The sequence below is a fragment of the Muntiacus reevesi genome, chromosome 3, assembly GCF_963930625.1.
Source record: "Muntiacus reevesi chromosome 3, mMunRee1.1, whole genome shotgun sequence".
NCBI classification, from domain to species: domain Eukaryota; kingdom Metazoa; phylum Chordata; class Mammalia; order Artiodactyla; family Cervidae; genus Muntiacus; species Muntiacus reevesi.
The window spans coordinates 225,010,556-225,028,508 of NC_089251.1; positions in this window are offsets into that span (position 1 = coordinate 225,010,556).

The window sequence follows — 17,953 nt, forward strand, 5'->3', positions numbered from 1 at the left end:
TAGTTAGAGACTAACTTTCCGGGAGCCAGCACACGAGATCCCACCCATGATAAGGTCATGAGGAGAAGGCCTGACAAGCAAGGCAGATCAGGACCTCAGGGATTTCGAAAAGCTGCCCCGGCGCTCACCTTAAAGATGATCTCTGTCCTTCTGATGCTTGCTATATTAGACTACTCCCTAATTTCTGTGACACGGGTAGAAGGCCTTCCCCAATTTCTCTCCAAACAGAATCAACTTAGAACTTTAATCAACGTGTCCCCTGGACGGCGGTATCCTATAAGATTATCCAGGATGAAAGGAGTGTTTCAATTTAGACCACTTTGCTGGCATTCTAGCCTGCTTGGCAAATGCGTGTTAATGTAACACAAAAATATTATATTAAAAGTGGTTAGACTTGTTCATTTTAACCAGGAATGCTAGACAGGGGTTGCCTCACCGGAGCTGCAGAGTCTTTGTGTTGTAAACCTTTTAGATAAATTCAACTAATAACTTCTGCAAAGGACTAACTTTTGTGTTCATTAAAGAATAGATTACAGGAAAACAGCTTTGCATTCACCTAGGTCATAAAATGTCAATAGGCCCCGAGGTCAGAAGATAATGTCTAAGACATAAACAAAGAAGTATGCAGAAAACACCCTGGTTTCGTGAAGAACAAGCTGATGTAATGTTAAACTATCTTCCCCTTAGAAATATACTAATTTAGGGTATAAAAGCCACGGTAAAAAATAAAGCATTGCCAGACTTTTCCAGAACCTACAAACACCCCCGTCTGGTCATTCTCTCTCTCTCTCTCTCTCTCTTTCTCTCTCTCTCCCTCGCAGACTTGGCCCTATCAAGGCTGGTCTCATGTCTCTCTCTCGCCGATGCCGTTCATCCTGAGGGTACCCCTGGATCCTGCTGAGGCTGGACCCCGGCACTAACTACTTTACAATATTGTAGTGGTTTTTGCCATACATTGACTTGAATCAGCCATGGATTTACATGTGTTCCCCCTCCCGATCCCCCCTCCCGCCTCCCTCCCCATCCCATCCCTCCACTGTATTCCTGACATAGAGAGACGAGAGATGATCAATAATTTGTTGAAAGTTGAACAGATGAAGAAGTGATGGCCATTAATCGCCAGCATGCGTGTGTGCTAAGTTGCTTCAGTTGTGTCTGACTGTTTCTGACCCTGTGGATTGTAGCCTGCCAGGCTTCTCTGTCCATGGGATTCTCCAGGCAATAATATTGGAGTGGGTTGCCATGCCTTCCTCCAGGAAGTCTTCCAGACCCAGGGATCAAACCAGCATCTCTTGCATTGTCTCCTGTATGGCAGGCAGATTCTTTATTTCTGAGCCACCAGCGAAGCCCCATAGCCAGCATACCCCAGTGGTAAAAAATCTGCTGCCATGCAGGAGACTTGGGATCAGTCCCTGGGTTGGGAATATCCCCTGGAGAAGGAAATGGAGCCCCACGCAAGTATTCCTGCCTGGGAAATCCCATGGAAATCTTGGGATTAGCCAATGGTGGGCTATAGTCCATGTGGTCACAGAAGAGTTGGACACAGCTTAGTAACTAAACAACAATAACCGAAAGTAACAGCCTCTTTCTGTTCTGTTTCCAGGCTTGATCCTACAGGAGCGTTTATCTGCCCAACAACTGGGCTGGGGGAGCAGTAGTGTCTCCATAGCATAAACGAAGAAACTGTGACTCAGAGAGGCTGAGTGACCTGCCCGATGCCACACAGCTACATGCAGTGATGAATGTGAGTTTCAAACTTGGATGTGTCTGGCTCCAAAATCTCTGTGTCTTCCATGACAGTAAAACAAAGGAGAAGAAGAACGAGAGGTGAGTATGTCTCTCAACTGTTATCCCAGTTTTCCCTTATCTATTTGCTTTCTTCCTTTATCTGTCTCTTGGATTATTCTTATTCTTCGGAGACAAAGCAGGACCTTTATACAGCTATAATGATTGATCAAAGTACCAGATTATGAGTTTATTCAGAGGCCTATATATAATCCTTGGGGCTTTCTTTCTCATCTTTCTTTCTCACAGCTGCCTGCACTAATACTTTCTGATAAACACAGCTTTTAAAAAAAATTTACATGGCTTCCACTAGTTCTCACTAACAAAAGATACATACTTAAGCACACAGAAATATATAGTCATCACTGCATGCTCAACTTGGAAAGACTGTTGTATTGCAGCTAACACTTTCTGTAAAAACAATAGGATTATAAAAGCAAAGAGACAAGAGGGAATATTTTCTGCTCAGCCACGCATATCTAAGGCACATTAGAAGTTTAGAGACAATATTCTGTGTTATTTTTTAAAAAATGGTATGTGGAACTATTAGCTGGTTGCAAGAAAATAATGAGTAAAAAAGGATAATGATATAAATTAAAAAATGATATGAATAAAAGAAAAAATGTGTGAACACTTGGTTTTTATTCTTTGATTTGGTTATAGAACACAACTAGTGAGAACACATATTTTTAAGTTGCCTGTATCTGCTATAATAGCTCTTTAGTGTTAGATACATTAAGACAGGCATAGTTTTGGCCATTTCTAAAACTCAAGATTTTCCTGGAAACCCCTTGTATGTTCCAGCTATCCATTGCTAGGTGGTGATATGTGGATGTTATAGAGAAATGTTACAGAGTAAATGTTATTTGTCTCTGGGACATAAAGGGGGAAGAGCCCTCAATTTAATATTTTGTTTTTGAGCTTGAATGTGATTTATACATGCTGTCAATGGACTTTAATTAAATATAAAAATTGCCTATGTGCTCTTCTCTGTCTCTCTCCTCATCATTACAATGGAGACAATGTTATCTATTTCTAGATGTATATGATATATATGAGATAATCCATGTAAAGATAGTCCATGTGAACATATGAGGTTGTATGATACATACAATACATACAGTCCCTGTAAAGAGTTTAGCACAGTGCCTGGCACTTAGCAAGTGTGCAATAAATGTTAGCTGATATCATCTTCCTTGTCATCATCATTTGTCATCATCTTTGCCCTCCATCCTCATAGGGAGATGATAATGTGGTAAGGAGCTGTGGTTCCCATATATGTGCACAGGCTTATCAGGGGTGATGATGCTGCCTAGGCCCTCCTCTCTATTTGGTACTAGGAAATGGTTTGGTCTAGAAAGGAACAGGCATGGATTTATGTGGGACTCACGATGTTGGCCTGTTTTGTTCTGAGCTACTTCTTTTTGAGGTGATGGTGGTTGTAGTTTAGGACTTAAAGCGTGAAGTCAGAGCAGAGAATAGGAGTGAAAAGATTTAAGCAAAATCTGATTAAACACTGAGTGAGAAGCATCCATAAATCACATTTTGTGAACTGATTCAGGCTGTGGTGATCTAGCTACATAGAGAAAGTGGGAATGCTTCGATTTGAAATGAGGGTAGAATGCTACCTGGGAGCTTGTTAAAAAGGCAGAATCTCTGACTCCAGCCCAAAATTGTTGCCACAGGATCTGTGTTTTAACAAGATCCATAGCGATTCACATGTACAATAAAGTTCTCTTGAATGAGATTCACCAGGAGGTAGAAAAGAGACGGTAGCATTGGGCCTTGCATAATGTACATACTCCATATATATATAGAATCAGAATCTACAAGAGGCTAAGGAAATTATGTTTTAACCCTTCAGGGAACTTTTGTTTTTTATGAACACTGGAATTTGAGGACCACAAGTAAAAGATAAACCTGTGCTGGGGAGAAGTGCAATACACGTTGTGAACACTAGCTGCCGCTACTCTACAATTGAAAAACGGCCCTGATCATTAACAGCTAAAAGAATTGTTACAAGAACATCTAGATTTTCAGTGGATAGGTCTAGGGAAAATGAACTGTAAGTTAAACAGAGTTGGATTTTCCTGTGATTTTATTCAAGACCTCTAGGACATATGAATGACTTACAAAGAGAAGTGGTTGGAGATTTAGAAATTTTGGGTACATGTGAATAAAAGTACATCTAAAGAATAATGTCTCTGTACTTGGGTGAGTGTATGTGGTTTAAAAAGCCAAACTGGAGTCCACAGACAAAGTATATAAGGCAGCTCAGTGACTCATTTAGAATATCTTTTCCTTTTCCTGACCTTATGTTACAATGTTAATTTTATGCTGGGTTTGCCAGATATATTATTTTTATCTGCAGCTTAGGGATTGAAAGGCTTGTGTGCTGTTGATGTGAACATTGTCTTTATTTGTGAACACTGCACCATACTCAGGGACTTGGATTCAAGTTCTGTCTTCTTCGTAAAGTCCGTGTGGATCAGCATGATGATGCCTTAACATCTGTGAGCCTTGAAACAGGCATAAAAATGCCCACATGAGGGCTGTCATGAGGAGGACCCAGTGATACAAAATTTATGAAATGTTTTATAAATTTTAAAGTATTAAATAAATGCAAAATATTATTTGAATGCTTACAACATTGGGCCTCTGCTCTGGCGTTGGTCTTTGAAGCCCCCACCAAAGCACCTTTTCCATAAAAATGACTCTGGTTCTGCTAAGAGCCTAGTTATTTTCCCCAACGAGATCTTTTAGTCTACTTCATATAGGGTTGACTGATGAAATATAGGACTCTCGGTTACATTTGAGTTTCAGATAAACAGTGCATAATTTATTAGTATAAGTAGGACTTAGATATTGCATGACAGTCTGGCAAATTTAATTCAAAGGCAAACTAAGGAGATTGTTCCATGTTTATACTTCTACACCTGACCCTTCTATTTTGCCTGATATGGAAAAAACTGGTTCAAAAAAATGTAGATCTAAAAATGGTTTCAGAGAGTTATTGCTAACTGAAAGCTCACATCTTCAAAATGTTTATATTTCCTGTCTAGAAATGGCTTGCTTGGGCTTATACTCTAAAGACTGCTTGAAGGGAAATAGGGCCTCTTAATTAATCCTTGAAATTATTTGTCATTCCTGTGATAGTCTGTTACTCTTTTGATTTTTGATTATTCATTAATATCTCTTTCTCCTCCTGTGTGGCTGTGGGACTAGAAGGGGGGAAAGCCTGAATCGCCAAAATGAAAGCCACCCAGATGTTGGTGTTACACACAATCCTGATGCGTTCCTGAGACAGCCTCTCTTGCCAATTATAATCATGCAGCAAATGATGCTATTAAAATGTATAGACTGGATAGAGAGAGTCCATGGCCCAATGAAAGAGAAGCATAAGAAGGAAAGGGGGGAGTGAGGTATATGCTAAGTGTTGAGAAAGAGTTATCCTGAGGAATTATTTGCAATTTCAAAGTACTTGAGGATAATATACAAAATGGGGCTTAATTTAATAAAAGAAATCCAAAATTACACTTTCACGGGTATACCCTGGGGTAGAATGAGGAATCACCCTAGGATTCCTGATGTGCTGAAGAGCCAGATCTGACAGGAAACCCTGGGAAGGTAACTGCAGAGAAATGGCACCTTTGGGATAGAGGAGCTTGGTGGGCTACAGTCCATGGGGTCACAAAAGCCTCGGACGCGACTTTGTTCAGTCACCAAGTCGTGGCTAACTCTTTGTGACCCTGTGACCTGCAGCACGCCAGGCTTCCTTGTCCTTCACTATCTGCTGGAGTTTGCTCAGACTCATGTGCATTGAGTTGATGATGCCATCCAACCATCTTATCCTCTGTCACCCTCTTCTTTTGCTTTCAGTTTTTCCTGGCATGGGGGTCTTTTCCAGTGAAGTGGTCATGACTGATCAACTAAGCGCTGCATAGCACAGTGACTAAATAATAATGTTAATATCAGCCTCTGGACGCCGGGTGGCGATATATAGCAACATGAGGATTTTGGAATCTGTGGAAGAGATGCTGAATTAGTGGGGGAGGGGTTGTGAGATGAGTTTTGGTTTCCTGCTGTTAGCACAGAGCTTTTCAATTTATGGTAGATTGTACCTTCCGCTGTGATCTTATGAAACGTCAATGGGGGCAGGGATTGGGTCAGAACCACCACTAGTGATTTCCTTCTTTTTATTTTCTTCCATTTTAACAGGTAACTTCACACTTCTGCAAAGCACTTATTTAGCCTCATCTAGCACCCAAACTTGATACCTGTGTCCAAATTTAGATACCGATATGGTGAAGTTGTTTACTTGGTATTTGGGGCCATTAGAGGGAGCCAGAGAGGAAAGCGACTTTGCACTAGGTGATCGAAGCCACCAATGAGGGGTAAGGCTGTACTCCTGGACTGCGTGTTCCTGTCACTAATAACATTTGTTAATCTGCTGACCGACTGCAGTGGGAATATCCGCTGGACATGCTGAAAGCCCAGTACCCTGTCATTTGAGTGGAGCAGGCCCTTCACCAACCCATGGGAATATCAGTGATTATCCTTCTCCGGCATAAGGTTCTTGTTTTCTTTACAGTTTGATGATGTTGGGTGGCATCAGTGATGCATGCTTGCTCATTGTTTGAAGAAGCTTTTGTCTTTAGAAAAATACATAGAATCTTGGATCAGATGAATTTTTTTCTCTTTTTATTTGTATTGATATTTCTTGAATTCCAAGAAAATCACGTGCATATCAAATGATGATTGAAACCTTTTCTCCATTGTTTTGGGAATTTCCTCTTGTATTTATGCCCCTTTTCCTGCCTAAGTAAAACAGAATGATTTAATTAGAATTTGGGGATGAAATTTACTAAGCCTACATTTGCAACAAAAATTCGAGATTTAAGTTAATTTTCATGCCCCAGTTTGTATCCCTTTTGCCGCCTTTACATGGTCAGTTTTATCTTCAGCTGTCTTCTAAAATTACCTACTGTTAGCTAAGCAGATTATGCTTGTTCTCATCTGAGCCTTTCTCACCCTGTTAATACATGCTGGCATGCCCTGTCTCCCTGCTTTTCAGTAGTCAGCTCCAAGGCATCTCCTTTAAGACGTATCTCTGGGTAACTCACACTAATCTGCTGTGAAAGCAGGAAACTGCAGGAAACTGCACCGTATAATAATACTCAAGGTAGCTCATGATTGTAACCTAGGCTCAGTTACTTTCTGATTGGTTTACACGTGCACATGTGTACACATGCACACACACACACACAGAGCTAACTAGATTACAAGTTTTTTAAACGTGAGGGCTACAACCTAATGACATCTAGCAGTATGGTGTATATTGAATATACATACTCAATAGATGTCCTTTTATCCATTTCTGTGATCCCAAAGTGTGAAACATAGTAGGTGTTCAATAAATGTCCATTGAAACAGCTGAAGATTTGATTTATACTGCTCTGCTGAAATACTAACTCTCTGATAATGTTAGATTGTGATATCTATTGTGAAAAACTTACTAATCGTCAGCGTAGACCTTGCAAGAGCTAGTTCAAGCCTTATCTCCTCCATAAGAAATTCCCAAGGCCACTGCAATCCTGTTTTCTTCTCCTATTTTTTAAGTACTCAATTATCTTGTCTACCTTCATCATATCTCTATTGATCAAATGCATAAGGTTAAAATCTGTAGTGTAGGATTAATACTGGTGTCTACCTGTTAGGGTTGTGATGATTGAAAGACTTATTATATTTAGAGTACTTAGAACTTTTCCTGGCATTTAGTAAGTGATTTGTTGTCGTTGTTTTTTATTGCTATTGATGTAAGGTTGCTCCTTGTTTGTAGAGCTTGTCTTATCACCTAGATTATAAACTTTCAGGGACAGGCATCTGCATTTTAATCTCTTAGAAAATGTAATTGAGCCCCCTTTTCATTCTAATTATTGGTAGTTTGTATCTTTTTTCTTTTCCTAATTAGTCTGACTAGAGGTTTATCAATTTCATTGACTCTTCTCCTAGTAATAGTTTTTGGTTTTATTGTTTTTGTACTGTTTTTCTATTTTCAATAGCATTGATTTCTGCTCTTTATTACTTTCCCCCACTTACTTTGGGTTAGTTTTCCTTTCTTTTTCTAGTTTTATTATAGTGAAAACTTAAATAATTGATTTGAGACCTTTCTTTTCTAATATTAGCATTTGCTATATTTTCTCCTCTAAAATCTGCCTCAGCTGCATTCCATAAATTTTGATTGCTTTAATTATTTGGTTAAATTTTTTTCTAATTTTCCTTACTACTTTATTCATGAAGTGTGTTTGATTTTCAAGTAGTTGGGGATTTCCCATAATATAGCTCCTATCAATTTCTAGTTTAACTCTTTGATAGACATAGAACATACTCTATATCTTTGCAATTCTCCTAAGTTTACTGAGACACTTTATGACCCCCGAATAGGATCTGATTTGGCAAATGTGCAGCGTGTGCTTGGAAAGTTTGTGCTTTCTGCTGTTGCTGAGAGTGTGTATGTGTATGTGTGTGTACGCTCAGTAATGTCTGACTCTCTGCGACTCCCTAGACTGTAGCCTGCTAGGCTCCTCCGTCCATGGGATTTCCCAGGCAAGAATACTGGAGTGGGTTGCCGTTTCTTGCTCCAGGGGATCTTCGTGACCCAGGGATCGAACCTGTGTCTCTTGCATCTCCCTCATTGGCAGGTGTATTCCTTACCACTGGGAAGCCTGTTGTTGAATACAGTGTTTTATTCATTTTTGAGCTCAGATTAGTTGATAACCTTGTTCAAATTTTCTGTGTTCTTCAGACTTTCTGAATCTTTATTCTATTAATTTCTGAGAGATGTCAGTCTCCAACTATAACTAAGATTTGTTTGCCACCTTTCAGATTTACATTTTGTATTTTGAAAGTCTGTTAATAGTTATGTACACATTTAGGATTGTTATAGCCTCTTGATGAATTAACCCCTCTATCATTGTGAAATGTCCTTTATTCATGATAATATTTTTTGTTCTGAGGTATACTTTGTCTCACATTAATATTATCACTCAAGTTTTCTTTGGATTAATATTAGCATGTTATATGTTTGTCCATCCTTTTTGCTTTTAAGCTATCTATGCCTTTTCTTTAAAGGGTTTTGGTCATTTGTGGGGGGTCAATATGGCAATCTCTGCTTTTTAGTTGGAATGCTTAAACTATAGTCATTATTCATATGGTTGCATTTGAATTTGCCATTGTGCTGTTTATTTTCTACTTGCCCCACCTGTTCTTTGTTCATTTTTCCTTTTTCCCTTCCTTTTACTGAAATTCATTGACTATTTTTATAATTACATTTTATTTACATTGTTGGATTATACCTTTGTTTTGTTTTTTATCAGTCTCTTTTGGGTTACCGATATGTACTTTCAACTTCTCACAGTCTGCTTTCAAATGATATTGTACGTTTTCACGTGTAGTATGAGAGTCTTACAGTAGTATACTTCTATCCCTTTATCCTTTGTGCTATTGTTGTCATATATTTTACTTCCACCATTGCTGTACATCCCAAAGTATAATGTTCTCAGTTGTGCTTTAAGCAGCCAATTATATATATTTTTTATATAATTATTTCATGTTTATAACAGTTTCATTTAAAAAAATTTAAATTGGAGGATAACTGTTTTACAATTTGTGTTGGTTTCTGCTATACAACAATGTGAGTCAATCATAATTTTACATATATATATACACACACAAATATATATATACACACACACTCCCTCCCTCCTGAACCTCCTTTCCCCCTCCCATCCCACCTTTCTAGGTCATCACAGAGCACCAGGCGGAACTCCTTGTGTTATAGAGCGGCTTCCCACTAGTTAGTTACCTATTTTTACACACAGGAGTGTTTATATGTCAATGCTACTTTCTCAATATATCCTACCCTTTCCTTCCCTCACTGTGTCTACAAGTTCATTCTCTATGTCTCCATTTACATTTCTTCCCTGTTAATAGGTTCATCAGTAATATTTTTCTAGATTCTATATATATGCATTAATATATGCTATTTATTTATTTTTCTCTTTCTGACTTGACTTTTGTAATAGGCTCCAGGTTCATCTACCTTGCTACAACTAACTCTAATTCCTTTGTGTGTCTGAATAGTATCCCTTTGTGTGTATGTATATGTACTGCATCTTCTTTGTCCGTTCATCTATCAATGAACGTCTAGGTTGCTTCCATGTCCTGGCTTTTGTAAATAGTGCTTCAATGAACATTAGGGTACATGTGTCTTTTTGAATTGTGGTTTTCTCAGGGCACATGCCCAGTAGTGGGATTGCTGGATCATATGGTATTTTTATTTCTAGTTTGTTAAAGAATCTCTATACTGTTCTCCGTAGTGGCTGTATCAATTTATTTTCTACCAACAGTGCAGTAGGATTCCCTTTCTCCACATCCTCTCCAGCATTTACTGTTTGTACTTTTTTTTGATGATGGCCATTATGATTGGTGTGAGGTGATACCTCATTGTAGTTTTGATTCGCATTTTTCTAATTTGCAGCCAAAGATGGAGAAGCTCTATACAGTCAGCAAAAACAAGACCAGGAGCTGACTGTGGCTCAGATCAGGAACTGCTTATTGCCAAATTCAGACTTAAATTGAAGAAAGTAGGGAAAACCATTAGACCATTCAGGTATGACTTAAATCAAATCCCTTATGACTATACAGTGGAAGTGAGAAATGGATTTAAGGGACTACATCTGATAGACAGAGTGTCTGATGAACTATGGATGGATGAACTATGAAATTGAAGAGGAGACAGGGATCAAGAGCATCACCAAGAAAAAGAAATGCAAAAAGACAAAATGGTTGTCTGAGGAGGCCTTACAAATAGCTTGAAAGAAGAGAAGCAAAAAGCAAAGGAGAAAAGGAGAGATATTCCCATTTGAATGCAGAGTTCCAAAGAATAGCAAGAAGAGATAATAAAGCCTTCTTCAGCAATCAATGCAAAGAAATAGAGGAAAACAACAGAATGGGAAAGACTAGAGATCTCTTCAAGAAAATTAGAGATAGCAAGGGAACATTTCACGCAAAGATGGGTTTGATAAACAACAGAAATGGTATGGACCTAACAGAAGCAGAAGATATTAAGAAGAGATGGCAAGAATACACACAACTGTACAAAAAAGATCTTCATGACCCAGATAATCACGATGGTGTGATCACTCACCTAGAGCCAGATATCCTGGAATGTGAAGTCAGGTGGGCCTTAGAAAGCATCACTGCGAACAAAGCTAGTGGAGGTGATGGAATTCCAGTTGAGCGATTTCAAATCCTGAAAGATGACGCTGTAAAAGTGCTGCGCTCAATATGCCAGCAAATTTGGAAAACTCAGCAGTGGCCACAGGACTGGAAAAGGTCAGTTTTCATTCCAATCCCAAAGAAAGGCAATCCCAAAGAATGCTCAAACTACCGCACAGTTGCACTCATCTCACACACTAGTAAAGTAATGCTCAAAATTCTCCAAGCCAGTCTTCAGCAGTAAGTGAACCGTGAACTTCCAAATGTTCAAGCTAGTTTTAGAAAAGGCAGAGGAACCAGAGATCAAATTGCCAACATCCACTGGATCATCAAAAAAATAAGAGAGTTCCAGAAAAACATCTATTTCTGCTTTATTGACTATGCCAAAGCCTTTGACTGTGTGGATCACAAGAAACTGGAAAATTCTTCAAGAGATGGGAATACCAGACCACCTGACCTGCCTCTTGAGAAACCTATATGCAGGTCAGGAAACAACAGTTAGAACTGGACATGGACCAACAGACCGTTTCCAAATGGGACAAGGACACCAAGGCTGTATATTGTCACCCTGCTTATTTGACTTATATGCAGAGGACATCATGAGAAGCGCTGGGCTGGATGAAACACAGGCTGGAATCAAGATTGCCGGGAGAAATATCAATAACCTCAAATATGCAGATGACACCACCTTTATGGCAGAAAGTGAAGAGGAACTAAAAAGCCTCTTGATGAAAGTTAAAGAGAAGAGTGGAAAAAGTTGGTTTAAAGCTCAGCATTCAGAAAACTAAGATCATGGCATCTGGTCCCATCACCTCATGGGAAACAGATGGGGAAACAGTGGAAACAGTGTCAGACTTTGTTGTTTTGGGCTCCAAAATCACTGCAGATGGTGATTGCAGCCATGAAATTAAAAGACGCTTACTCCTTGGAAAGTTATGACCAACCTAGATAGCATATTAAAAAGCAGAGATATTACTTTGCCAACAAAGGTCCATCTAGTCAAGGCTGTGGTTTTTCCAGTGGTCCTGTGTAGATGTGAGAGTTGGACTGTGAAGAAAGCTGAGTGCTGAAAAATGGATGCTTTTGAACTGTGGTGTTGGAGAAGACTCTTGAGAGTCCGGTGGACTGCAAGGAGATCCAACCAATCCATCCTAAAGGAGATCAGTCGTGGGTGTTTATTGGAAGGACTAATGCTGAAACTGAAGCTCCAATACTTGGACTACCTCATGCGAAGAGTTGACTCATTGGAAAAGACCCTGATGCTGGGAGGGATTGGGGGCAGGAGGAGAAGGGGATGACAGAGGATGAGATGGCTGGATGGCATCACTGACTCGATTGGCATGAGTTTGAGTCAACTCCAGGAGTTGGTGATGGACAGGGAGGCCTGGCGTGCTGCGATTCATGGGGTCACAAAGAGTCGGACACGACTGAGCGACTGAACTGAACTGAATGATCAGCAATGTTGACCATCTTTTCATGTGTTTATTGGCCAATCTGTATGTCTTCCTTGCAGAAATGTCTGTTTATGTCCATCTTTTGACTAGACTTCTTGTTTTTCTGATGCTGAGCTGTATGAACTGCTTATATATATTGGAAGGTAATCCTTGTCAGTTGCTTCATTTGCAATTATTTTCTCCCATTCTGAGAGTTGTCTTTTCAGTTTGTTTATAGTTTCCTTTGCTGCACCAAAGCATTTAAGTTTAATTAGGTCCCACTTGTTTATTTTTGTTTTTATTTCCATTAGTCTAGGAGGTGGATCAAAGAGGATCTTGCTATGATTTATGTCAAAGAATGTACTGCCTATGTTTTCCTCTAAAATCTTTATAGTTTCTAGCTCTACATTCAATTCTTTAATCCATTTTCAGTTAATTTTTGTGTATGGTGTTAGGAAGTGTTCTAATTTCATTCTTTTACATGGTAGCTGTCCAGCTTTCCCAGCACCACTTATTGAAGAGGTCGTCTTTTCTCCATAGTATATTCTTGCCTCCTTTGTCAAAGCTAAGGTACCCCTAGGTGCATTGGTTTATTTTTGGGCTTTCTATCTTGTTCCATTGGTCTATATTTCTGTTTTTCTGCCAATACCATACTGTCCTGATTACTGTAACTTTGTAGTATAGTCTGAAGTCAGGAAGATTGATTCCTTCAGCTCGATTCTTCTTTCTCAAGATTGCTTTGGCTCTTCAGGATCTTTCGTGTTTCCATACAAATTGTGAAATTTTTTGTTCTAGTTCTGTGAAAAATTGGTAGCTTGATAGAGATTTCATTGAATTTGTATATTGCTTTGGGTAGCATAGTCATTTTCACAATATTGATGCTTCCCAGTCCAAGAACATGTTATATCTCTCTATCAGTTTGTGTTATCTTTGATTTCTTTCATCAGTGTCTTATAGTTTTCTGCATACCAGTCTTTTGTCTCTTTAGGTAGGTATTTTATTAATTTTGCTGCAGTGGTGAATGGGATATTTTTCCTTAATTTCTCTTTTTGATTTTTTATTGTTAGTGTATAGGAATGCAAGGGGTTTCTGTGTATTAATTTTATATTCTGTGACTTTACTAAATTCATTGATTAGCTCTGGTAATTGTTTGATAGTATATTTAGCGTTTTCTATGGATAATATCATGTCATCTGCAAGGAGTGAGAGTTTTACTTCTTCTTTCCCAATCTGGATTCCTTTTATTTCTTTTCCTTCTCTGACTTCTGTGGCTAGGACTTCCAAAACTGTGTTGAATAGGAGAGGTGAGATTGGGCACCCTTGTCTTGTTCCTGATCTTAGAAGAAATGCTTTCAGTTTTTCACCATTGAGAATAACATTTGCTGTACTTTTGTCATAAATGGACTTTATTATGTTGAGGTAGGTTCCATCTATACTTATTTTCTGGAGAGCTTTTTTTTTTATTATTATAAATGGTTGTTGAATTTTATTGAAAGCTTTTGCTGCATCTGTTGAGATGATCGTATGGTTTTTATCTTTAAGTTTGTTATTATGATGTATTACATTGATTGATTTGCAAATGTTGATTGCATATATTGCATCCCTGGGATAAAGCCCACTTGATCATGAAGTATAATCCTTTTAATGTGTTGTTGGATTCTGTTTGCTAGAATTTTGTTGAAGATTTTTACACCTATGTTCATTAGTGATATTGGTCTGTAGTTTTCTTTTTTTGTAGTTCTTTGTCTGGTTTTGGTATCAGGATGACGTTGGCCTCATAGAATGAGTTTGGGAGTTTTCCACCCTCTGCAATTTTCTGGAAGAATTTGAGCAGGATAAATGTTAGCTCATTCTATTTTCGGTAGGATTCACCTGTGAAGCCATCTGGCCCTGGGCTTTTGCTTGTTGAAACATTTTTAATCACAGTTTTGATTTCAGTGCTTGGGATTGGTCTATTCATGTTTTCTGTTTCTTCCTGGTTCAGTCTTAGAATGTTGTACTTTTCTAAGAATGTGACCATTTTTTCCAGGTTGTCCATTTTATTGGCATATAGTTGCTTATAGTAGTCTCTTATGATCCTTAGTCAATTATATTTTTCAGATAGTTTAAAAGTAAGAATTTTTTCTTTTACATTCTTCTGCATATTTATCATTTATGGCTTTATTTTATCCTCTGTGAAGTTTTAACTTCCTATCTTGTGTTATTTTAGGTATGCCTACAAAGCCTCCTTTACCATTTTTGGAGTGTTGCTCTATTGGTGAATCTGTTGGTGATGAATTCTTCACTTTTATTCATTTAAAATACATATTTATTCATTGTTTTTGAAAGTTATTTTCCCTTGATAAAGAACTATAGATATACAGTGTTTTTTTTCTTTTTCTTTTTCCCTTCTTCCAATGTATTTGGCTTCAGAGTCTGGTGTTATTCTTTTCTTTAAAGCCCTGTAGGTAATGTGTCACAGAGTGTTTTATTTTTCCTGCATAATTTTAAGATCTTCTTTTTATCATTAGTTTCCCAGCAATTTGATTACATTGTGCCTTGACATGCAGTACCCTTCTGAGAGTTCTACTTGATGCTGTGTGTGTGTGTGTGTCTGTGTGTGTGTGTGTGTTCCATTTGGGCTTAAGGGGAGATGAACTATTTCTGTGACCCCACTGTGACTCAGAGGGGTTTTTCTGACTCCTCCTTTCTTGTGATTGTTTCTCTAACTGGGACCCTTTTCTTCAGATGCATGCACAGATGGGTACCCAAAGTCTCAAGTGGACCCCACTGCAGATCTCTGGACTTCTTTTGTTTGCAGCTACTTTCTCTGAAGTATTATGTTCTACAAGTTCTAACTTTCTTGGTGTACCTGAAGTCTGATCTCTGCGTCTTCAGCTCAGGAAGACTGCTTGACTCTGGGTTGTTGCCTTAAAACTGCATCTAGGAAGTAAGCTGATGAGTGTTGAGGTTCCATTGCATGTTTTCTTCCTCTCAGGTCACAGTCTTATACTGTCTCTTCTCTAATGCTTGTAAGTCTTTGTTTCCTAAATTTTGTCTGATTTTTTAATTAGTTTTTAACACAGAGAGTGATTGTTGTGGTGAATCCATCCTTTTTTAATCTCCATTTTGGCTCGGAGGCAAAGTGTTTGGGTACATACTGATGGAGTTGGAAGATGATTCTTATTTGTTGACATACTGTTATTAAAGACCAGTGAATACCCCGGAATTTATGATAGAAGAGAATAGCCAGCAAATTAATGATCAGACCAGCACATATATGAGTAGTCCAGTAATTCTCCAGCAATGATAAATAAAAGAATCACAAAGATCCTCTGAATTAAAGTTGTTCTCTAGACTGTACATCAGCTATAGTGGAAAAATATCATGAAATGTGGAGTCCTTTTCTTCTACAATCTCTATAAAGTATTAGAATTTTAAAACGTATTGCTTTCCTTATTTTAGATGGAATAACTGAGGTCCAAAAAGTTCATTCATTACCTTTCTCTCTGGCAGACAGTTGGCAGGAAGGGTCAGAAAGTATATCTAATATACCAACTTCCTTAATAATGTGTCCAATGGTATAGGTAAATGAAAAGCATCTTTAGTCTTCTGACTTCACATTAAAAGATTTATGTGTTTAACTTCCTAATAGATGAATACTTTATTGCCTTTCAATTCTACTTGCTTAAAGAACTGCAAGGAAATCAAACCAGTCTATCTTAAAGGAAATAAATTCTGAATACTCATTGGACAGACTGATGCTGAAGCTCCAATACTTTGGCCACTTGATGCGAATAGCAGACTCATTGGAAAAGACCCTGATACCGGGAAAGATTGAAGGCAAGAGGAGAAGGGGGCAACAGAGGATAAGATGGTTTGCATGGCATCACTGACTCAATGGACATGAGTTCAGCAAACGCTGGGCAATAGTGAAGGACAGGGAGGCCTGGTGTGCTGCAGTCCATGGGGTCTCAAAGATTCAGACATGACTTAGCGACTGAGCAACAATAAAGACTAATGTTTAAGTCCCCTAAAAAACAAAACAAAACAAGAACAGCTTCTCTTAGAATTTTACTTTGGTATGTTGTTTTAATTTTGATTAAGTGCAAAGCTTAGTATCTAAATCTCCCTTAAAGAGAGTACTACCTTTTTATGAGCATGTTAATACCATTCACAATGATGTAAATGTACAAACATGTGAATGTGATAGCTTAAAACTCTGTAAAGGATTATAATTTTAACATTTTCTTTTATTTATCTTTTAAAGTGTCTTGAATTTTCAAATAAAACTGCTATTATTATTCATCTTGAGATATTTTTCTAGGAAATAGTATGTAAATTCTTTGCTTTTTCAGAAGTTGTTATGGTTTCCCAATGTTATATTGAATGTTATATTGGGAGGATTTTTCTGTTCTGTGGCAGCGTTTGCTGTTTTGAAAAAATGGTTCATATCCCCAGTCACAATAAGTTAGTGTTAAATAATATTTTAAATGTTCTGCAAAAGAAAAATCTTAGGATTAATAGAAAAAATTCTTATATTGGTCAATTGCAATTTTTAACCATGATTCTTAATATATTTCTCTTTGACATGAATTTCTATATACCAATTATAATGAATCTGCCTCTCTAAATCAAAGGAGTTGTTAAAGTCAAATGATCCAATAGACAGGTTTATTTTTATTTTTATTTTTTTTCAATTATTTTTATTAGTTGGAGGCTAATTACTTCACAGCATTGCAGTGGGTTTTGTCATACATTGACATGAATCAGCCATGGAGTTACATGTATTCCCCATCCCGATCCCCTCTCCCACCTCCCTCTCCACCCGATTCCTCTGGGTCTTCCTGGTGCACCAGGCCCGAGCACTTGTCTCATGCATCCCACCTGGGCTGGTGATCTGTTTCACTATAGATAATATACATGCTGTTCTCTCGAAACATCCCACCCTCACCTTCACCCACAGTGTCCAAAAGTCTGTTCTGTACTTCTGTGTCTCTTTTTCTGTTTTGCATATAGGGTTATCATTACCATCTTTCTAAATTCCATATATATGTGTTAATATGCTGTAATGATCTTTATCTTTCTGGCTTACTTCACTCTGTATAATGGGCTCCAGTTTCATCCATCTCATTAGAACTGATTCAAATGAATTCTTTTTAATGGCTGAGTAATATTCCATGGTGTATATGTACCACAGCATCCTTATCCATTCGTCTGCTGATGGGCATCTGGGTTGCTTCCATGTCCCGGCTATTACAAACAGTGCTGCAATGAACATTGGGGTGCATGTGTCTCTTTCAGCTCTGGTTTACAGGTTTATTTTTAAAATGAATAAATAAAGAAAGCTTTTTATCTGCTTAAGATATGATTGCTCTTTTTACAGAATGTCAAAAAAGTAATCGGTCTTCCTTTGATTAGGCTTATACCTTATATTTCACATCTCTGGAGACTTTTTATTTGTAAGGGAAGAAAGT